Genomic DNA, 23,908 nt, shown 5'->3' with positions numbered 1-23,908 from the left:
AGAAGCATTCTTCCGTCTCAGCATGTTCTTCAGTGAAATTGAATGCACCTAAACAGAATTTGAATATTGGCTCTTTTTCTGTAGATTGCCTACAAGGACAGCAGCAGAAGTGTGATCTTGAATAACATAGAGTCATGCTAATAGGCTGATTGTACCATGCGTTGGGGAAAGCTTCACTGTTGAAACTGCTGTTGTGATCAGAGTCAGTTTAGTGGAACATAAGAGAATATAACATATATCTTTTAAGTAACTGTTTCCCATTTTCTGATTTACTTTCTCATACAACTCTTCTTAGTTCCTTCCTTCATGTCCCAGAGTTTTACCTGTCCTCTTTTAGTGATTTTCTTTCATAGCTGTCTCCAAGCTCCCAGTGGCTACTGTGGGACTGGTGCAGTGGCCGAGTTTTACGGTTTGGGTCTCGTGACTCTTGTCATGAGTGATGAAATGATACCTCTTATCCAGTCAACCACCCATGCTTTCTCTGTACTTGTAAGTGAGTCTTATCTATCCTGTGAGCCTTGATGGAGCTACTCTGCCTGCAGTTTGATAACTGTATCCTTTGGGGGAGGTACTGGTTGTGTTTCCTGAGCCCTACCAGCTAAAAGTGTGATAACAGAATTTGGCCTATTTTTTTCTGTAAAACAGTGCATTACCAGACAAAGTTATTTTGTGATGTGAATGTTTTCTGTTTCCTCAAATGATGGTGCTTCAGCATGTTTGGGGGAAAAAAAGTCCATCTAGCATCCTCTGCACAAAAAGCAGTTGAGCTTAGAGTTCCTCAAGAACTCAGTGTCCTTTAAAGAATCGATATTTTGTACAACCTAACTTTTCTTTTAGAAAACTCTTGATAGCTAGGAATTTACACATAACCTGGTACAGTGGAAGGAAATATTCTGGCTTCTGAATTACAAAGGAAGGAAGATGGTTCAGTAACTTCTAACAGTCTAAAATGATAGTGAATAGAAGAAGGAGAAGACTTTCTCAAAGAAAATTTTTAAATGAAAACAACCCAAAACACAGCACAGTATTTTGTATCTCTCTACACAGAATGAAGCGAGGTTCGCCGCAGCCCAGTATATGCTGTCCTGAACGTGTTGTCACTGTCCACATGTCCCAGTTCTCTTGATTGTCTGGTGATGTTTCTGCCTTAAAGTCAGGGTCTGTTGCAGGGTGCAGCTGGGATTTACTTTGGTACGGTTGTATTTCCGTGATGCTCAGTGATGTGGGCTTAGAATAATCACTTAAAAATGCTTGAAGTTATGACAGAAAATTTTTATCTGCTCTGTTACTGAGAACTTTGTACTGCAGGGGAAAACTCCGTGTAGGAGGTAAATATTCATAATGGGAGTGTGATGTTGTTTGAAGTATCTTATCTTGGCTCTCTGTTTTGAAGAGTTAACTTCAGTGTTTCCTTAGTTTTTAACCAGACCTGCATTAAAGACTTCCATAATATATTTTTCTTCTATTCAGTTGCTGTTAGAAGAGGACATGTCCATGACTGTAGGATGAACAGATGAGAAAAAGTTAAGAACAGCTTAACCATTTTCTATTCCAAATTGAAAGTGGACTTGATTTACCTTTCCTAACATAAATACACATCTGGGCTCATATACAGGAGTGGGATACTTTATTGCTCTTCTTTTTTGTTTTTAAGGAGCAATGTCAACATTTTTGTAGCTCTTCCTCTATCTGCCTTAAAAAGAAACAAAAAACAAACAAAAAACCCCCCACTCAGACCCCAGCAACCTTCTATTTGATTTTTTCCCCCCTCTAAGTTACTGATAATGTACTTACACAGTAATTCCATCTTAAAAGAGTTTTAGCCTAGGAATTTCCTTTTCTGATTTGTCACAGACTTTCCAGAAAAATTCTGCCTTGGCATAAAGTTTGCACGTGTGAAAGTTCAAAGAAATCGGTTTAGCTTTTCCTAAATGAGGAAGGATTCTGCCAAAACTGGGATTATAATGAAAGGTTAGTTTGACTATGGACAGACTAGTTTCTTCATAATTATTAGGTAATATTAATATATAAAAGTCTCAGAAAAAAATAGGGGAAAACGGATTTTATTTTGCTTATGAAAATGATTTCTTGTTTCTTTTTGGGCTACTCAAAGGAGAATGTTTGATATGAACTCTTCCTTGTTTAATTTTGTGAGGCACTTCTTGTGTGCAAACTTCCTGTGCATCTTGAACAAAAACATGTAAAGGATGAACAAAGAATGAGGGGAAAAATTATAAATGGATCCATGTGACTGCCTCTTCTCTAGACTTTTTTTTTCTCACTTAAGAAGTTGAGAGGGAATGCAGGCCATGCAGTGTTTGTTAAAGCTGATGGAATATCTTTTGCCCTCAGGGTATTTCTTTAATCAATGTTTCTTTATACCATTAGGTCATCTCCTCTTCTTTATTTCTTTCTTTCTGAAGAATCCTTGTTTTGTACATTTTCATGCATCCTGACATTTATTCTCAGAATTATGGCCTGATCACTTCCTCTCTTTCCCTCAAAATTTCTGCCTTTTTATCTATTTTAAGTGCCTAAGCACAAAGATAACTCCATCATAGTTGTCCCATTTTCCCCAGCAGTTCTCCCCCGCCCAGTGAAAAATGAAAGGTCTCATGGTCTTACAGATTTTCTTTATGCTTATTTTGGCCTATTTGCAACCCAAATACATCACCATGCTATAAGACTGCTCTCTAAGGCTCTTGGATCAATTAAAGGTAGCCCTATTCATTGCCAGTACAAACCTTTGCCTATTAACTCTTTCAAAGGGCATTTGTCATCGCAAAAAGCTGTGAATACCGTCTGGGTTCATTGATTAAAAAAAGGTATTGTTTTAAGGCTGCTGAATATCTTAATTAGTTGTAATCAGAGGGTAGCTTGTGTCTGTAAAGTGATACAGTTACCTTTCACCTACTTGCTTTATTTTGAGAATTTTAAAAGGAAAATTCTTAAATCTTAAATTTAAGCATGCTGTTTTTAGGGTTGCAGAAGAGTGTGTTTGCTGATCAAACTGTAATTTACGGCATTATTTTGTAAAGCCAGATATTTAATATTTTAACCCAGAATATGTCTCCTTGGCCTGTGAGCAGCCGTGAGAGGGTAAGTGGACTGATGCTGCTCATTGCCAGTTATCATCCTCCCTCCTCCACTCAGAAATCCAACATCTGCATTCTGGAAATGTAGAAATCCACCCCGATTCTGCAAGCACTCACACGTGTGCTTAGCTTGAGCACATGAATAGTCCTATTAAGATAGAGCATATACACAACTGTTTGCCAGATCAAGGTAGAACGGAGTAACGTTTTTTTAGACCAATACTTTATTTGCCACAAATGTGATTTCCAACTGTGAAGCTATTTGTGAATTTTTACCAAAACTGGCAAGTTGTTTTAGCTGGAAAAATCTCTCTTCTGCTCTCTCTTAAACCAACATATTTCTTTAAGTTGTTATTAATACAAATCTGTTTGTTTCTTATTTAGAGACCCTTTTGAAAATTAAAATAAACACTTTTCCTTGGGCTTTATGAAAAATTTTGGTTGCACAATGTTGCCTTTTTGGTTTATTTTGCAGAGAAAACAAAATGGTTTGTATTTCCTCTAAAACATTTCACTCAAATCGAATGGTTATTTATGTGCCTCCAGTGGAGGCATTGGGGTGTAAACAGATCCCTTCCAGTGACATGTCCCAAGAATGCAACAAAGAACTTGCATAATTTGGCCCTCACCCTATGGAGATGCATTTCCAGAGAAGATGGTTTAGAGATGAATGTTTTTCTTTCCCTGCTTGTACAAATATCTTCTTAGAGGGAGGAAAAACCACTTAACAGTGAATCTTATACTAAGTCACAGTTTGATATAAATTGGTTTTTTAGCACTTGAATAAGATTCTGCATACAGTAATAATAGTAAATGGCATTTAATTTGTTTCATTATGGAAAGGGGAAGAGGTACAACTGGTGACTTTTGGAGAGTCCCCCTTATCTGTGACAAAGTCTTTAGAAAATACCTAACACTCTAACCATGTATGTCAAATTGCTTGTACAGTTTGGTCATCTGGAAAGCTGGGCAATGTCATGTCTGGGAACCACCAGAGACATGAATCTGTAACACTCGCACTCATCTTGCGGTTTACTCAACGAATTTCATTATGAGAACTCCATGCACACACCCACAGGAGTCTCAAGGTACCAGTGCAGAGTTGTGGAAATGCTAGCAGTATTGCATCCATTCTGTTTTTTTTCAGTGAATACATGTTTATTAGATAGTAAATGGTTTGAGGTTAAAATATATTTTTGATTTTTTTCAGCAGTCAAGATGACATATACAATTCTCTTGCAAGATGGTTTTGCTAAGCATGCCTGGATGTGAGTCCTTTTTCTCTCTCTCTCTCTTTTTTTTTTTTAAGAATCCAAATGCTTCAAAAAGAAGCTTTATTTTCAACTGACCGTATAGATAAGAGTCTACTATCACCTCTGTTTTGTAGATGGGGAAAAGGTTCTGATTTAAAAAAATCCTAATTCAAGGAACTGCAGAAACTTAAGGACATGTTTAAGTGTTTCTGTGATTTTGGCATAAATGATTCTGAAAAGTCTCTCTGGGAACCTTTCAGACTCAAAAATAGAATATAGATTTGAGTTGCAGACAGTACCTCAGCCACAGTATTCCTTGCTGCAATATGTCGACATAAGAATTTTTCTTTTATACTTAATAAATGTGAAGCATGGCATGATCTTATAGGAAAGAGATTTTTTTTTTTAATAGTTGATTACTTAACTCAGTGATTTATATACTACAATATCAAGGTTCATTTTGGTGGGTAAACCAGTACAGTTTTAACCTTTTTCTTGAGCTTTGTACATTTTCATAGACGTGTGTGGCACCTTTTCTTTGGGCAGGTGCCTTGAAAATAAATTTGAAGAAATAGATATGCACGTTTCTGCTATAACTGTGATGTGCGTATGTACTTATATATAATTGTAGTGTGTGTGTGTTGCTCTATATAACATTTTTAGGTGTCTTTACAAGTACAGGATGATTTATGAAGTGTGACTCATTTTTCCTTCTCCACACTGTTCCAGTGGAAGAGCTGAGACTGTGATGAGAAAAACTAGTACACATTATTAAGAATTCCGATAAAGTAGGCTGAATAAATTTGTTTTCTTTGTGAGCCTTAATCCTGTGTTGTATTGGCTTCTTGGACATGGCTAATTTATTTGGAATTCCATTCTGTTCCCGACAGCATTCCTGATTAGCAGTTTGATCACCCGGAGCAAAGTTACATACCAGCTTTCAACTCTTGTAATCTAGCAGTGTAATTTTTTCAAATGGACTCTTTTCTTTCTTTCTTTGCCCCAGCTTTCCTTCTTTTTGTGTGCAAAGAGACTTTAAAAATAAGCAGGATAGAATGAAAAATTTGTTCAAAACAAACAATATAGTTTGCTGAATGCCCTACTTGGGTCTGGCCACAAAGCCTCTGATGTAAAGTTCAGATTGGAATATGGAAACTTCCAAAATCATAGTCAGATCAGTCTGTGTTTATTGTAAGTTTAGTGTTCTGTAACTATCAGAAATGAGGTTTAAGAAAACAAATGATTAAGGAAAGTCAAAGTATGAAGCCTAAGCCATGCAATCCTACACTTTTTTTGATTAGTGTGGTAGTGGTAGATCTGATAATTCATTATTACTCACATGGCTTTAAATAGCTTAGAATTTTTTCTTAAAATTAAACGTATTTAATAAGGACCTTGTTGAATGCAACCATATTTTTGATCGTCTATCTTCAAAGTTTTCAAGACCCCATTAATTTATGGGTAAAGCTTTATAACAAGTATTTCAAATAATGTAATTTCACTTTTAAATAGAAAAAAAAGGTTAGGAGTTGTGCCAGTGTGGCATGTGAAATATTAACCTTCCATCACTAATAGAAGATAGCAATTTTTTCAATAACTACATTTTATGGGTGGCATGATATCATATTCAAGTTCTCTCCATGATCTGTAGTTTGCCAAGGCACATTTTGCCTATAGTGGATTTTAGAAACATTACATACATATTCAGTAGTTAAGTCTGTCACATACTAGACCTTGTATGGAAATTGCAGTTGTGACATGGTTCATTCCTGTCGGTACTGGCTTATGCTGTCAAAATAAATGATGAATGGGAAACCCAGATTTAATTGTAAATAAAAATCAGGTTTTGACCTGTTCTCCTTTTTGGTAGGGAGCAGAAGGAGCATTCTTGGAGTTAAGCTAGAGGAAATGTAGCATGTAGCAGCCCCTTCCACAAGCGCACAATCTGCAGAAGACATGTAGTTACAGATGAGAGGGATCTGGGTTTTCCATCTCATGACATTTCTTAAGGTTCCAGTCTGGTTTTGGGCACAGTGAGAAGAAAGTAAGGTTTCAAAGTCAGGAGAGACCCAGGAATAGCCCAAAGATAGGTGGCAACAGCACTTGTCAAGAGACTCAGACTGTGTATTTATGCATGAGTGTCTTGACTGTCTAATGTTTTGAAGAAGTTGATCTGTCTTTCTGTTTTCTTTTGATCATAAATTTTATGGATCTGAAAAACAGCTCCTGACAAATATTTCATACAAGCTGGTACATGTTTTGTCAGATTTCTGGTTTTGACAAACTGGCATTTCAGTTGAAACACTATTTTGTCAAAAAATAGTAATAATAAAACTCTTGACTAGCTTGACGTGTCATGCCATGAATTCAGTGGGGAAAAAAAAAAAGTTATCCACTGGTAGAAGCAGAGCATTGGTGAAATGAGGATTTAGGACTAGATCCATTCTGTCCACCTGAATTCAGTAATACTCCTTAATTTCACCAACAAAAATCCAGAGTATCTTTTCAAGCACTAAAATTACATAGCTAACTTGTCTGTGAAAACTTAGGCAAGGTGTATACTTTCTCTGACAACTAAAGAGGAAAATGGACATAACAATTGCTTGATAACAAGCTATTTTGACCTTTGTAACATAAATTCTCAATATTTATCTGAGGCTTATTTTCCTTTGAGTAACTAGGTATTTTTTGTATTTCTATGCTCCTTCACCATGATGTGGACTTTATGGATATTACTTTTCTTTAAATTCATTGATGTGATTAAATATCATGGCATATACACAGTATATTCTGCTGCTTCTAGATCCTATTCTAATCATACTCATGGAAAAAAAGTTCTAAAAAGGAAGGGAAATAAGATGTCCCCTACTGAGCATTGTAGCATGCAGCAGCACATGGAGCTGACAGTGCAGTGACAACTGCAAAGGTCTCCGCAAGTCTTTGTCTTTAAATGCAGATCTCTTTAGGTAATCACTTTTAAGACAGATTTGTGAGTTTCATTTTWTTTTCTCCTAGTCTCTTCACCCACTTTTATTATTGTTTCTCCTATACGCTTTTCTTTTTTTAATGTTTGTTTTTATCTCACTTTTGACTGTGAGGCCTTGAGGATGGGCTCGAGTTCTACAAGCACATCTGTTTTTTTCACTGAAGTTACTCTTGAGACAATAAATATGTATAATTCAAGTTTCTTATTTCTATCGTTGTTTTGCATGGTCATGGAAATGGGTGTATCGAACTTACTGTAGTGGGATGAGTATGTTTGCTGGGGACTTTGCAGTGGAAAGCCATGGGGCAGGTGTTTGTACTTTTCTTTGACTCAAAGTAATGCTGAACGATCTTGATAAGTGCATATAATCATGAGTAATTTGAAGCGAGAATTGACTTTAGAGGACAAAATATGACATTCAAAGCTGTGAATGAATACCTTGATCTGGCTCTTTTTAAGTGCTGTTTTATTTTCAGTGTGATATAGAATGCTTGTTCAGGAGGGTTCACAAATGTAAACTGGAACAAGGTGCCTTTTTAACTCTGATAACTATAGCAGGCACATGATTTTGAGAGAKAAGTGCTGGCCCTGCCCCCCAAATGAACTGGAAACTTCTTGTTAGCCATGCTGACACCTGCAACTCTTTGCCGTTTTCCTTTGTAGGTGTCCTGACTCTTGGATACCTGGCAAATACAGTAAGTCAAATAACCTATTTTCTAATTCTAGTTTATTTATATTTTGAGATATATTTCAAACTGATGATTACAGCAGATGTTATGAGATTGTTGTATTGCCTCCTTATTGCTTGTAATTTCACTGGATATTTTAAAATAATTTTAGGAAGATAATGGTATTTTAGGAAGTAGACAGCCTTATAATTAGAACTTGAAAATCAGATGTGAAATCTTTTGTTTTACATTTTTACATGCATAATATGTAATCTGTTTGCTAAGTTACCCTTCAGTGGGCACTGATTATCAGGACAATTAATTACCTGATGATAATTTAAAAGGAGAATATTACTTCAGAATAAATACTGAATTTGTCTTGGAAATAGTTTTGAATTAGAGAATTTTAATAAATGGTTACAGCAGGAGAGTGTAATGATATTGGCTATCAGAAAACACGTGTTAATAAGAAAATACCACCCATCAAGAATACTGTTCTATCATGTCTTTATTCTCTAAAGAGATAATTAGTTGAAAAATGATTTTAACAAAATAAACTCTGAACAGAGAGAGGATGTTTTTATACGCGATACAGTGTACATTCTTTGAAAAGGTAAATCATTAAAAACAATGCCAGGCATTAGGAACATCTGTTGCTTGGAAAGATTCGTTTGGGAAAATCCAGTTAATAGTGATTAATAGATAGGCTATAAATAGTCCTTTTCCTTAGTGAGTCTCAAAATACTTTACAAAGGTGGGAAGAACAGCTATCCACATTAAACTCTGTTTTCTGCAATCTAGCTGCAGAATGTTTTCGTCTGGCACATAGAATCTTCTTGCTTATGTTATACCATTACTTTTTTTGCATAAGTAAATCTGTCCTAAAAACTGAAAACTAGGTAGAAAAGTACTATCCTCCCATCTTCAGCAATTGAAATGCAGTATTCAATGCAGTATTCCTTTGTGCGAGTAAATGTGGTGCATACGAGGAGTGCCGAGGTGCCAGCCGTGGCATAGGGAGCCGTAGAGCAGCTGTTGATGGGCAGCGGGAGTGGCAGCCCACCCGGTCAGCCTGCCCCGAAGAGAGTCCTGCGCCAGGCGCGGGGGCTGCACTGTCTCCCTTCCGGCTTTGATGCCTCTCGGGGACTGCTGGGGATGGCACAGGTGATGGCACTTGTGTGCCTGTGGAGGGGATGCCCCTGGAATGAGAGCATCGCTTCGCTCCTCAGTTGCCCCTGCCTAACTACCAGACTTCTGGCCGCTAGCAAGTTGAACTGAACCTCATGGCCAAGGTATGGGATATGCTGTGTTTCACGACAGTCCCACTAGCTAATGTTGAGCTCAGTAAAATCCTGCTGCTGGTTTTCAGCAAATCTGCTAGAGTATGGACAGCAGGATTGCACTGAGGTAAAGGGATATGATTGTCACAAAACATGTGTTTTTAGATGTGGCCAAGACAGACCTCCAGAGGTACAGATTTGTGCTGTTCTGAACAAAGGCAGGTATCATTGCTTCAACCATGTGTTACCTATTTGCAGTCACAAAGTGCACCAGTTGCCCAAGCAAGAATGTAATGTAGACCACTGACTGACTGTAGGTTTATAGTGGCTGTACTGATAGAGCCACTGAACAATTTGTCAGACTGTTTCTTTTGCTTTCAGATGAGACGAAGATTTCCTTTCTTCTCATCTGTGTGGATGTGGGTCTTTTAAAGAACAGGTTAGAGAAACAGCTGTCAGGAATGACATAGTTGATCTTGCTTTAGGGCAAGCTGAAAGACCTTTTTGCATCTCTTTCATCCTTTCTTTCTATAACTGGAGGTGGCCCTAGCAAAATAAATAAATAAATAAATAAATAAATATAAAAAAATGCATGTATATATTTGTTCTTTCCAGCCTCCTGCATTTTTCAGCAAAATCTAAACTAGCTGAAGGAGTAGTCCCTTTAAATGCAACATCTTTTGAAGTCTGTAGGTATAAAAAGACAGTCATTGTTCGGTGCACCTCCACAAAGAATCCTTCTTAATCCTGATTGTGTGTATTCATCCCTTGGTTGAGCTTTCCCATGCAGAGGAATTTGAGTTGATTCACATTCCTTCATAAATGCACATAGGGTAATACATCAGACTTTCCTTTTAAGCAATCTGATCAGTTCTGACACTTTCTAACTCCATTAAAAAATCCCTATGGTAGTTAAGAGCACCCATTAGCGCAAACAAATTCCCGAAGCCCTTTAGAGTATTTGCTTTGCCATGCCATTAAATTGTTTACAAAGCCTGGAGCTTTGCTTCCAATATACAGTCAATACAATTTAGGGAATAGATGAAGATTTTTTTTCTGGTATTATAAGTGTATTTGTGTTGTCCTAAAAGACAATGTGTTGAAGCTCACAAGATTACCCCAGTTGGAACAATTGTGACTAGAAAATGGTCCTGGAAGAGTTTTGAGACTCAGAATTTTGATACGCAGTTTGGTATAATGCAGTCTTGAAAAATCAGGGAAACAGTCCTGACACTGTGCTATTACTTGGACTTTGTCCAAGTCATTTCTCTTACTGCTGCCCCTTCTTGTTTTTTGCCTTCACAGCTCTGCTTGTCCAGTTCCGATTGCTTAAATCCAGGCCCAGTCAAGGCATTACTTAAACATTTATTTAAGTTCCTTTTAAGTGTTCCCTTCCTGAACTGGGTCCTAAAGTTTGTCATTGTTCCAATGGGGACTTGGCATCAACTGGGACCTCAAGGTGTTACTGTACCTATTCCCTGATTTTAAAGGAAAAAGAATGCAAATTTCACGGAGATTTCAGGCTCTGAATCAGACTTTAATCTCTCTGTTAGATGGAAAGCACAGTTTCTGGGGCAAGGAGCTTGCTAGTTGAGTCTGGTTCAAAAAGATCTTAGCAGTTCCAGTAATTACTCATTTCATCAATCCGTCTAAATTTAAAGTGAGCTAAACCAAGTTCTTTCCTATAATGTCTACTTCAAATAGTGCTGCTTTACATTTGGACCGCCAAATAAGGAAATAGACCTTAATCTTCCAGGAGTTTCTTTCCCTTTTAGTTTGTATAACGCAGAGACTTGCTGTAACAAGAGCCCTTCTTTCTATGAAACCTGTTTAACATACTGGACTAAACAAACTATCTCCTAAAGAAAGTATGAGCGTTTTTTGTGTGCGCCTTGCTCTAGCACTGGCTCTTGAGGACATTTCTGCATTTGTCGATGTACTAATTGAGCGATGCATTTTAGACAGCTTCTGTGTTCTGATTTGTTTTGTTGTGCTTTTTTTTCCTCCCTCCCTTCTTCCCCTTTTAATTTGTCTAGGCAAAAAAAAAGCCCCTCCAGTGTTGTTTCCTGCACAGACCATTCTTAAGAGCTCGTTGGACAGCGCAGGGCTCTTGAAGTGATAGCTAATTGGTGAAAGAAAGGCCCTGATTGTCTTGAGGGAGCTGGAAAGTGCTGCGTGTGCTGCTGAAAGGGACTAGGGAGAAGGTGCCTGGTTTCGCTGAGCAGCTGCTGCTGGAGATGTTTGGAGATTACATCAGCATTGGAAAAAAGGGGCAAAAAAAAAAAGTCCAACTTCAGAGACGGAGTTTATGGAGTTTTTTTCCCTTCCAAAGGTCTTCTGACAATACTGTCATTGTCAGTATAAAAGTTGTTAATTCTTTATGAATAGCACATGGGGCCTCTTGACTAAATAGTACGTTACATGTCCCAAATCTGTCAGCTGGACTCTTCTCTCACATGCTAGTGAGATCACTTTGATTGGAATGTTACAGGAATTGCTGGGCTGGCCACACAGCACTGAATACTGCATTATATAATTAGATCTCCCAGTGTATTTTTTTCACATTACCTCATTATTCTAGCTTAAATATGGAATCAGTCCTTTTGATGATTTTACTGGTCGTAATTATATTAATACGATTCATTTTATGGTCCTGTCTCAGTGCTTATATAGATTATAAACTGTCCCGAAGGTTTCCTGACAAGACAAAAGTGGACTAGGAGACTTCAAAAGGCTTGTTCAGATTTGAATTGACAATGGAAAGAACTGGACAAGGTAAATGGAGCTGGAGCAGATTTTACCTTGGGATCTGATGAGAGAGAAATGACCTGTTGAGACTACAGTTCAATGACGATTCTTCAGAAGGCCTCATGCTGACAGAGGGGGAAAGAAAAAAAAATTCATGACAACTGATTGAGTCAAATAACTTCCTATCAAACTAGGGCATGAATTTGTTGCTGGGAACAGGCTTGTGGACTTCTGCCAATTAAATGATCTGGACAAAGCTGGAAGGAATCCTATTATTGGGCAGTCCAAGACTGCCAGTGGCACAGTCTTGGTAAGTGAAATGTGATGGCTTACAGCCTGCTGGACAAGCTGCTGATCTGCATGTTAAGGTGTCAGCTGCAGAGCCTGCTGTATGCAACAACTGAGAGCCCCTGAATGAATATGAAGATTACTGGCCCTGCTCAGCATCCATGTGTCACACTACAGACTTGCAGAAGGAGTGGGATTTTACCCTGCTGGCTGATTTGTTGCTGAGTTCCTCTTGTGGTTGCTCCTAGTCAATTGTATCTGAAAGTGACTGAACATTTTAACCAACTATAATACGATGAATATTTGCATTTCTTGTCAAGTGACATGTTTGGGCAATAGAATTAGCTGGACAGCATCAGTGAATTAGTCACTGGAACGATCTGTTCCATGAAAAACAGATCGGTGCATCAGCGAGTGTCTGGCTGACTCTAGCTGAGTTTCAGTAGTGCAGAGGGGTGGGGGCACATGGCAGCATGGCATGCAGTGAGGTTTTTAATCTTAAACCCCTACAGGGTAGTCTCCTTTCCTTGTCTTTTATAAGCAGCTAATAGGACACTAAAGGATTTGACTACTTGCCGAAGGCCATAGTGACTTAGGATTTTTTGGTTAAGCCACCTTGCAGAATGAGATGGGTGGCTCCAAATGGACTGTCTGCTTTGAAATGGATATTACACTAAGTCAAACATCCAAAATCTTACTGCATATAAAGCTCAGTTTAACCTCTGCTTTTAAGAACTCCATTTTTCTGCAGTAAAAGTAGGAAAAATCATATAGCCTTGCCTGAGAAACAAAATTGAAATGCAGTGTCCTTGGCTCAGTCACCTTAAAAAAAAAAAAGTCCTGGCTGGGTTGATAATTTTCTATGTCATGTAAAAGTGAAGGCTGCCACTTCATAAACTGGCTTCTTTATCTCTTGATAGCTCATATAATGATATCAGAGTTCAGCCTAGGTAAAAAAACATAGCATTCCCATAAAGAGTTTCTTGCCCACTCATGACTCACTCCTACAGGCTGTCTCATTAGTAACTGTTAATCAGCTCTTACCATTCTGTCTTTTGAAGCCTCCTAAAACTCAGGCATGAGAGGTGGTATGTGTTTATGCTGCAAAACAGGGTAAATGTCAAGTCAGTTGATCTCAGCCTCAGATTTTATTTATGGTGGATGACTGGTCTACAAAACAGTCCATGGTGTCTGAAGATGCACATTATTGGCCTGAAATCCAGCCAGTTAACAGTAAATTAAATTAAATGTAGACTTAACTACCCCCCCATCAGTTTCTGTGGTTCCTATTTTTCTAATGATGATTCTGCCCTTTTTTTTGCTCCTCAGCCCCACCAGACCACAAAGGGAAAGTGAAATGTTGTTTACTTGATGTGCAGACATACCTTTGATGATAAGTAACTGGAAAAATAGAAACACTTGACCAATTTTTCTTCTTTCAGTTGATCTTCGCTATTCTTAGCTGTTGTATGCATTTCTGTGAGGAAAACAAAGTTTGTAGATAAACTGATAGCTCCTTTGGAAAAAACCCAAATCTTCTATTGTCATCCTTTCAGTTATTGTTTTTTATTTATATTTGACAGTCATATTCATACTAAACATTTAAAAATGTGGATATAAAGAGGATTGGTACAGGTGAAGTGTGGATTAATGCCTTTGACATTCAGTGTTATCTCCAGCTGATGCTGATATGGGATTCATATCTTTGATTCCTTTATCCCTGCAGAAGAGCAGCTCACATTTTCCATGCAAGTAAGAGATCATGGTCTTGTTATAGACCTTACTCTTATACAGGCCAGATTTGCATTGACCTCTGTAGCAATGTTTGTAGGGCTGATGGGAGGGAATCGTCAGAATGCTATAGTGCATGAGGTACCCTCACTGCTCTCCTTAATGACCTTTGGCGGGGGGAAAAAGAGGGCTGGTAGTGGATGAACTTGCTGATTTGTAGGAGTAGTGAATGGTGGGTATATATCCTGTGGACAACCGCTGTCCCAAAAGTCAGCATTGGGCAAATATGTAGAACAATCTGTCAGTGGGCCAGTTCTGTTCATATTTGTCTGTTTAAATCCTTTAATTTTGGCCTTACGTGGGTTACAAGGATTTCACTCTGATTTTAGGAATGGTGTGGTTAATGTTTGGCGTAATATTGCTCTGCATCCTATACAGGCAAAATTGGCTGGGGCACTGAAGAATTTATTAGAACATTAAAGTTTTGAGCCCCCTATATTCAATTTAATAAAAATATATTTATTTTGACTACAGAATTTATTTGGATGATTCAAATGCCCTTCATAAAAGACCTTGTTGCCTATTAAACTCTGTATGCATTCAAGGTAATTTTAATAGTGTCTTGTTTAATTTCTGTGGATATATCCTGTTTTTATCCAGTGCTACCAGACTGTTTCAAAATGGGAGGCCATACTGTTTGCACAGCCACTGTGAAATTAGGGCTATCCCTTTTTGAATGTGCAAAGTATAAGGGAAATGAGGATTTTCTTTTTTCTCTTAAGGATATGCCTGTTCTCTTTTCATGGAGATAATCGAAAGCTAGGCCCTGTGAAAGCTGGTCGTGGTATGACATAGAGGTGTCTATCAGTGTTTCCTGCCATGCTGCTGTGGATGTCTGAACAGAGAGAGGTAACGGGACCCCCTCAGTTTCCTTCAAGGAAACCACGTCAAGTCTTGGGTCGGGCATCATGTCTCTGCAGGGTGCTGTATGGCGTCACCTCGGCAAACCGGCCGCGTTGGCCATGCAGCAGTGCGCCCTGCCCTGCCATCGTCGCGCGTTGTCCATGCGCACCGTGATGGTGAGCAGCCGAGGTGGGCCCGGGCTCTCGCTCTCACGTCATGGGGAGCAGAGCGGGTTCGGGGAGCCCTCCTGGCTGCAAAATGGCTGCTGGGGGCTGCTCTGGGACCCCAAAAGGGGCATCTGGAGCGTGGGGGTCCGGCACGGATGTGTAGCATTCCGTGGTCCTGCGGGGTGGTGCCACTGATTGATTTGTCCTCTTGTACTCTTGATTTAACCATATTTTTTTTCCCTTGAGGAAAATACTGTATAAACATAATAATAAATAAGGTTAAAATATTTTTTTAAAAATTGAAAAGCTGGGTAGTGCCTGTCCTCACAAGTTATTTTCTGTTTACAAGGCAGTGAAGTGAAAGAAAAACTTTGGAGAATACCTGCTTCGTGTCAAGTACTCATACTTATGTAGGATCCATCCCAAAGTCTGTATTTCAATGGGAGTTTAGAGGATTGGCTGGAAATCACTCTAGAGTCTGTTAAAATTCATTCAGTTTCAGGTTGGTTTTAAGCRGGTACTTATGCCCTACTGATTTTGTTTGTCCTTAAGCATGTATGTAAAGATAAGCATGTGCTTAACAGCTGTTTAGAACTATGGATAATGTGAATGAAGACTGCAATATGGGGACTTCAGGACAAGAAACAAAGGTATATAGGGAGAAATGGAAAAACAATAGAAAAATACTGTGATTTTAAAATTCCTTACTAGTATAAAATTAATTGTAATTATATAGATGAAAATCCATTACAACTAAATATATTCTGTATATGTTTATTAATTTATAGGATTAATATGCTACACAGTGATTGAAATGGCAATAAAACCTATTGAATATAACACTTTCTGCTTTAAGGCATTATCCCAAAGAACCCCTGCTCTATTTTTTGAAAAGCAAGTTTTTGTAAATCCGCTGATGGAAAAAATGGTAGATTTTGTCTCAAACTGTGTTCGGTACTGTGCTGCTGTTATAAGCAACAACTAGCTTTGCCCTGTTGGGTCAGTACTAAAAGCAGATGTAATTACAGAAGCTTATAAGCCAGCTGTAATGCAGTTAAAAAAAACCCTCTTTAATATTCCACTGTTACTGAGAAAGATTTTCTTTTGTGTGACATGGTTTCTTGAATACAAATGTCTATAAATACAGCTATACATATAAAATGCTATATATAAATATATATTTATATAAAATAACAGGCAAACAAACATGGGCCCATATGATGTATGAATGCTGAACTGTTACTATGAAATTTTAACCGCATGTTTGTGTTTATAGAGTTATGTTTTGGTTTGGTTTTAGCCAAAGATTGGAACAAAAGTATGACTCAGTACGTCAGTACTATTTCTAATTTTGTGACTACCTTAGGGAGGTTATCATAACGGCTCATGTCTGAATTTCCTTCTGTGTAAAATCAATGTTATATACGTTTGGCTATAAGCATAAACAGATATGTGTGTGGGTATGTGCCTTTTCCGCTTTGTTATGCTCTTCAGTCTTTTATAGTTCTGAATGAAAAATGGCTAGGTTTAGCAGCTTAAGTAACTGAGGTTGCAAAATGATATTTGTGTTGATGTATATTAGGACTGTGTTAATTTACAGTGGCCATTCTCCTGGTACCAGTGCTACCAGTGTAACCAATAAAGAGAATTTCCTCCCAAACCACATAGCCGTTTTTAAGTTCCGCAATTGATACTCTGTGATTTTTTTTTTCCAGGGCTCAGACTTTCTGACCTGTAAAAGCACAACTGATTGTAAATATCCTGTCCTGTGCAAATGTAATTGCTGTCTGACATTCTGTAACGTGCACAAAGTTGGCATTATGGACTGCATTATAATATGGAGAACTAATTACAGATAAGCTCATGCTCTGATGAGCATGTAATTATATTTATTGATTAAAATAAATCTACAGTTTTATTTTGCAGTGTCATTACAATGGCATCCACTTAAACAATTACTGTCAAACCATGTAAACCCAACTGCAGTAGGACTCCCTTAAATGGATCTGGCGATGCAACAGGTGGTCTAATTACTTTAGGTAGGTCCATTACAGCAAACTCCAGAGTGGAGAATCTGAAGACACAAGTAGGGATACAATTATGTTGACTCTCGCAGAAGGAATCTGAACAGCTGGGGGCCCCGTGGCTTCTCCGCCAACTGCTTACAATGAACTGCCGCACTGCAAAGTAAGGCTCAGGGGAAATCTTGCAACTGGCTAGCACTGCTACCCTGGTTCATACACTAAGGCACAGCTCAAGGGAATGGACAAATATTGTTAGAATCTCTATAGCTAGATTCATCAAGTCATTGGACTGTAGGACAATTCAAGGGCAGAAGCCTTGTCACACTTATACCAGCAGAAACCCTGAGTAACTTCATAAAATGCATTTGTTTCATGCTTGATTGTCACCGAAGTGGATGACCTTCTGGTGTGGCCCTTGGACTCTTGGCATAGGCAGGGCTAGTAACACCATCTTTTAATAAGACTGCCAAGCACTTCCAGTTCTAAGGCCCTATTTTCAGCTGTTCAAAACTCTTTCAAAGTAGCTGTTCAAGCTAGAATTTTCCATGTTGCATTGGGTGTCTGCTTCAGGCTGAATTCTCTTCAGAAAGTTTCAGCCAGAACAGTTTAGCCTCTTCCAAGAACAAGGCTAGAGAAAAATACATTGTTTTACCCAGGCTAAAAAAAAAAATCACTGCCCATATTTTTCTTTGAAAAGATATAGTCCTCCCACTCCAGGACATGAAATTCATCTGGGATTTTGTTTGTTTGTTGTTTTTTTTCTGTCAGAGATGTGTGACTCTTGTTCACATGAAGGAAACTACCTACTTCAAATTGAGGGGGGACAAGACCAGATCTGATGTGGGGAAATGAGGAGGGCAACGAGAATTTGGAACCTGTTTGGAAAAAAAGAAACTCGAATGAGGCTTAGATGGGCAAAGGGGGAAAGTGGACCTGTACACAGCTGATGCTGGACTGAACCATGTAGGAAGACTGGCGCTGAGAGTGAGGGATAGAGATAAGAGGGTGGATGGCACCTGCTGGATGGGTGGTGGGAATTAAGGGCTGTTCAGGCTAAGAGTCTGGGGCAAAAAAATTATGGGATGCTGGGAAGAAGTTAAGGGAGGCTGTGCGTATTGATCTGAGAAGAAAGAGCAGCATAGCAGGGAGAGTGGGAATAAGTGCATAACGATGCTGAAACCAGACCAGGCAGTGAGGAGATGAACATTGACACTGGATATAGGGGCTGAAATCCAGGTAGAAGCAGGTAAACAGTTCCCTGAAGGCCGTGCTGAGGCAGGAGAGAGACTGGACGAAATTAGGATTGTTTGTGCTAGGACACAGGGCAAAAGTGTAGGCTGGGAGAATATGCACATGCATAGTGGAGGCTGAAATGGATGGTAAGGCTGGAGCTGGGAGGCTTGGATTTGCTGAGCGAAGCGATTTGACGTGGAACAAGAAGACCAATGAACTGCAGAAGTGTGCGCTCCACATTGCAGAAGTAAAGAGGATGGGACTAAGACGGAGGGCTAAAAATAGGTTGGCAATGGCAGGGCCAAAGGAATAAGAGCTGGATAAAATGTCTGCTAGACCATCTCCCTTTAAAATATTGATGTAAATCCTGGGGCTAAAGCTTCATCATTCTTTATCCAAAAGCCAATTTCTGTGAAAACTGCTGTCAAAAATTCCTCCTTTCCAGCTACTACTCATCCTCCAGCACAAAGTGCTCTGGACCTGTGTACTCAGTTTTGCTGGTAACATGTGGACGTGTCAGTGTGGAATTAGATGCTAAGCATTTATAGGGCCTTATTAATACAATGTAGCAAAGTCAAGCACTGAGACTGAGACAGTGACAGAATTAAGGCTTTCTGTAAAATTTATGATCTGCTCCCTGGGCATGATAATATAGTCTTACATTGCATTTTTCCACAAGTTCCTTTATCATTTACTGCACAGGTAAAATGCTCTGGGGTTGAAGTTTGCAGGAGAAATGCTTTGAATATTATGGAAATTGGAAGATGGAGTGTGAAAGACAGAGCTTTGGGAAGATTAAGGTAAATCATGAGGAAATTAATTCTATCTTTGCCTGCCACTGAGTTCTGAGTGAAAACATTCAGACATATGCTTTTTTTTTTTTGGGCTGCTTACCTGGAAATCCTGGGTCTAATTTGCTTGTGTGCCAAGCACTTACAGATGCAGATACTGGTGCCTAATGCAAATACGCTGAGAATTCAGTTCCTGAGAATCTGAAGTGAGACATCTATGATAAGCAGATGCTAATAGAGTAATTCTTCTGTGCCTTGATTGCAAAATGAGATAACAAGGATATTTCAAAAACATTAATCAATGTCTGCAAAACATATAAACATTAAAGGATATTAAGGAGGAAATAAATTATTCTTGTGCAGGGGACCAAACATTGACAACGAACAAAACAACGAACAAAACTCATTAAGCGTGCACTGTCCATCCTGTCCACTGAATGTGGCAGGAATCTGATGGAAGAAATAATCTACTTGGTAACTGAGTATTAATAAAAATAGAGAGGAAACAACTCTTCCTACTCCCCTTGTGCACCAGAAGAAACTTCTAGTTGCTTAGTTGGTTCTTTCGAATCTGGTAGTGGGCTCTTAACATGCCCAGTGGTTTAAGCTACTCAAGCGAGATGAGCAGAGGAATTTGTCCAGTACAGTTTAGTTTCTAGATCCTGTTCCCACTTTAAGTGTGCAATAGATGAGAAGCCTCCAGCACAGAGATGCAAGTACTCTGAATGCATGCAGAAGAAAAAATTTAAGGAGAATTAAGGTTGGAAAGGGAGACATCCATAGCATTTAGGTATATTTGGGAGGTTTCTGGCTTTGCACTGTTGGCCTTAGACACCAAGATTGCATATCAGTGGTGGGTGTGTAAATCATTTTACTGAATGAGCCCAGGTAAATTTGTAGCCCAAGTCTCATATTTACAGGAATGTCTGAACTTAAGACCAGCCTGCATGACTGAAGAGGCCAAATTCCACAAGTCCTGGCTGACTCCTTTTTGAAAACAGGCTTAGGTTCTGAAGCCAGTGAAGCAGCCTTAAGATTCTTCATCAGTGTTTCTAATTGACCATCTGTAAGGTGAATAGTCTCTCTTTTCTTTAATATCAAGAACTCTAATAAATTTAATTTTTCTTCGCCCCTAGGTTATAAAAAGTCAAAATAGTTACTGCTGGGTTTGAGGAATTATTAGCAAATAATAAAATTTAGACATGGATATCTCTCCTCCGTAGTCTTTATGTTAAGACAAATTCATGGAAGAAGAATCCATCAAGGACTATTAAATGTAGGATATCTCTGTGTTACAGATTGTTGGATGCTGGGAGAGGATATTAAAGAAGCATCACTATATGCTTGTCCTGTTGTTATTCTCTTCTTAGACATCCACTGTTGATCATGATGGGACACAGGCTGCAGTGTTAACTGGTCTGATCCAGCACAGTGTACTGGTCCATGACCCTTCCTTTGCATCTGAAAAACATGAATCTGTCAATTACATGTTTTTTAGAATGTAGGCCAATGGGACAGATACTTTTGAAGGGGCAGGAAGAACTGGTTTCTGCTGTCTGTGTCTTCAGAAAAGTGATGTCCTGATGAAAGGATGAAGAGAAAGATGGCAGTCAGAATTATGAGATAGTGGAAGGCACATGACTTTTAATATCTTCTGCACCAACCCCAGGGCCAGGCACTTCCAGTAGCATGCCTTTGTGGCTCTGGTAGTTGATGAGATATCTGATTTTATGTCTATGCTCACTGGCTGTTTCTTTAGACATGCTTTCTTTGGCGTACGTCTCAGACCGAATATAGCAACTTCCAAATTTTCAATCCCTGCTAAATGTCTCCCACCACACCTACATTTAAAAGTGTGCAGGATCTAGCTAGCTAATTTGTTCCTAGACAGTTAAACTACTTTACATGAGCTCCAGACCACAAAGTAGATTTAACATACCATTTTAAGAATATGACCAGTGTTGTATAGCAGGACATGTCTGTATCTGTCTCAGAGCGATAATCTAATTGGAGGTCATCCTTTGTGTAACCCTGCTAACATTTTAGGTTATTTTGGGAAACCCTGTGGCCCAAGTACTATGGAATGTAGTTAGGAAAAACAGTGTTTTCTCAAATATTTCAGATGTGGAATATTTATTTTGTAGCCAGAGAATCTTGTTTTGTTGCCAAGCAACTGACCATGAGCAGGATCAACTGCCAACTGTACTTGAAAAGAGGAAAAAACCCAGTTACCTCTCCTCAGTCTGCATGTGATCATACGAGCATTTACAATGCAGGGAGGAGTAATTTTAAAATAAAATCTGTGCTACAGGATTCCCTGTTCATAGCCTCTGGTCAATAATACCTTTCCCCTCCACCTTCCCCCAGGTTGTATGTAATCACCATTAGTAACCAACAGAAGAAACCACTAACACTGTTGCAGGAAAACAGGCCACTTTCAGAAGCCTTTCATTTTGAAGTTTGCTTCTCCAGAGCCCTCAATAATTGAGTCTGGTCTTTAGCTCTTTGCTGAGCTTCTGGTCCAATATCAGGGCAAGGTCCTTGGGTAAATCTCAGATTTCTGCTTAGATTATTTTATTGACTTGATAACTTGAGCAAGCCTCCATTGCACGAGTCTATTGAGTGAAAAGTAGCTACTTGGGGAGTTGTCTGTTTTTATAGAAGCTTGTGTGTTATATACTGGACTTAACTTGAGAAAAGTGAATAGAGTCATTCTGAATTAACCTCAATGTTACTGAGATTCATTCCCTGCAGCGGTTACGCCTGTAATGAATGCTTCCACCTCTGCTTCTGGACTGGGGCTTTAATCGGTCAAAATGATGGACTGCCCGGTGCTCCTTTGGGAAGATACCCACCAGGGCAAACAGGAAAAGGGGAAAAATAATGTAGTTTAATAAGAATTAGGCTTGTATCTAAGTCTTACAAAGAAGCGCGTCTAGAAACTATAAGAACATACAGGACAGACCTGTGAAATCTGAGAGTTTGAGAGGAGTCTCAGTGAAATTTTGGAGCTCTTGGTGCGATATATGTGTACTGCTTCTCATAGCATGAATCTTTCTCGGTTTCTCAGATCCATGAAATACGTGTTTATCTGCACCTCCAGTTTGTATTAGTTTATCTGTTCTTTGGTGCGCGTATGGTGTACTGCCATGCTTCACTGCCTACTTTGGAGATGATTGCTTGGATTTCTGCTGGGAGAGCACAGATATCAAATTCTTGCATTCTTTCAAGCACAAAAGGAGCTTGTCTGTGAGGCTGCTGTTCAGTCTCCTAAAGCTTCCTCTCCAACCTTGCCTCTTCTTTCCACCTTGCCTTCCTGCATGTCTGTTGACCTCACTAAGCTGTCAAGGCTCCACATGATGGCATTGCCTACACTGTGTGTCATCACCTCGTGCAGTTTGATCTTCAGCTGCTGGTGGAGATTGACTGTATGTGCACATACTAGTTTGGTTAATTTTTGTGGCCACAGATTATTTTTAAATTATAAAGTTACATGAAGTGTTTTAGTGGCTCTTGTGGATTAAATGCAAAGTTGAAGTAGTGGATCACTTCAAAATCACTCTCTATTTCAGGTTTACTTCAATGAAAATTATTATCTTTCTTCAACAAGACAAGAAAAGATATACTGAACATGAAGATAAAGATGCTTAATGTATTCCTGGTGTTTTGAGAGGAATCAATCTCCTTCCAGTTTTCCCCATTATATTTTTCTCCAGTTAAGAGTATGTGTAACTTGTGTGCTGATGAGTCTGATATTTTTATTAACATAGTTTTATTTGGGAAAACTTTTTAGGTTTCAGGCTGGATTCCAAAAATTTTTAGTTATTCCAAATGTAGGTTTTCATCATAAAAAATGGCTAAATTTACTATTGGTGCAAGCTAGTGCATGTATGTCAGTGATGAATTCAGTTTCTCTCATGTAAGTGTTACTGTAGTATTATTGGCAAGAAGATAAGATCATCAGTCCATAATGACCCCTGAAATGTATAACTTTTTGATACAATTACATGCACAAATGCATATATACAATTTACAGGCTGTGACATAGGTTGGACAGCTTGTGATAATTTTTTTTTATTATATTACTTTGAAAAGTTTCCAAAGAGCAGTGTTGAGCCCTGTGAGATCTCCTAAATATAATGATAATTTTTGTGACAGTAGTCACTATGTGACTCAGACCAGCAATCCTCTATGTTAAGTCCTCCATACATATATGTATGTGAAAAAAAGAAAACAATATGCATTTAATAGTATTTTTGTTGGAGTATCTCATGCTCTGAAAACATTAGATGCTGATGTATGAGCTGCAGTGATGCTGAAGTTTATAGCCTCCAATGAGTACTACAATGGAGTCGGCTTCTTTGCTCTTTGCTAGTGAATTATACACGGACTTGCCCAGTGGCCTGGGCCTAGAATTTCTGCTCAGAAGGAGTGCCTCAGGACTCCAGGGTGGTTAGTGCACTCCCCCGTGCAGCCACCTGGGATTTGGCAGACCCAAGTCCCGATCTCTACTACTCCATCTTGCTCAAGTGAGAGATTGATACCTGACACTACCCAAGGTGAGTCCCTTACTTGTGAATTTTTAGCCATGTTGAAGTCTATCACTCTCTCTTAATCAAAAATTTGAAAGACTATATATGGTGTAAAAGGATGATTTTTTCTTTTAAATATTAACCTTTTGTTAACAGAACTGGAGCAGTGGTTCCTGCCCAGTTCTCTCTTGGGCGCTACTTGGGAAGTG

At 38.8% G+C, this 23,908-nt stretch overlaps 1 protein-coding gene across 14 annotated transcripts in view; it reads left to right on the top strand.

Moving 5' to 3' along the window:
- The window catches only part of TPCN2 (two pore segment channel 2), a 79,994-nt gene extending 63,021 nt beyond the window's left edge, over positions 1 to 16,973 (top strand). For 8 of the 14 annotated variants that reach the window (XR_003257376.1, XR_003257368.1, XR_003257366.1 and 5 more), the window contains one exon: positions 1,048 to 1,523. The gene's annotated coding sequence lies outside the window, so the exon portion shown is untranslated. Of the gene's footprint in view, positions 1 to 1,047; positions 1,524 to 4,043; positions 4,184 to 4,305; positions 4,364 to 7,997; positions 8,031 to 11,974 lie in introns of those variants that run through there. The other 6 variants (XR_003257367.1, XR_003257365.1, XR_003257363.1 and 3 more) reach the window with 6 other exon arrangements.
- The last annotated feature ends 6,935 nt before the right edge of the window (positions 16,974 to 23,908 follow it).

The sequence above is a fragment of the Apteryx rowi genome, unplaced genomic scaffold (genome assembly GCF_003343035.1).
Source record: "Apteryx rowi isolate R43461 unplaced genomic scaffold, aptRow1 scaffold_81, whole genome shotgun sequence".
NCBI lineage: Eukaryota > Metazoa > Chordata > Aves > Apterygiformes > Apterygidae > Apteryx > Apteryx rowi.
Note: the sequence above shows the minus strand (reverse complement) of the source record. Positions and strands in the feature narration are given on the sequence as shown.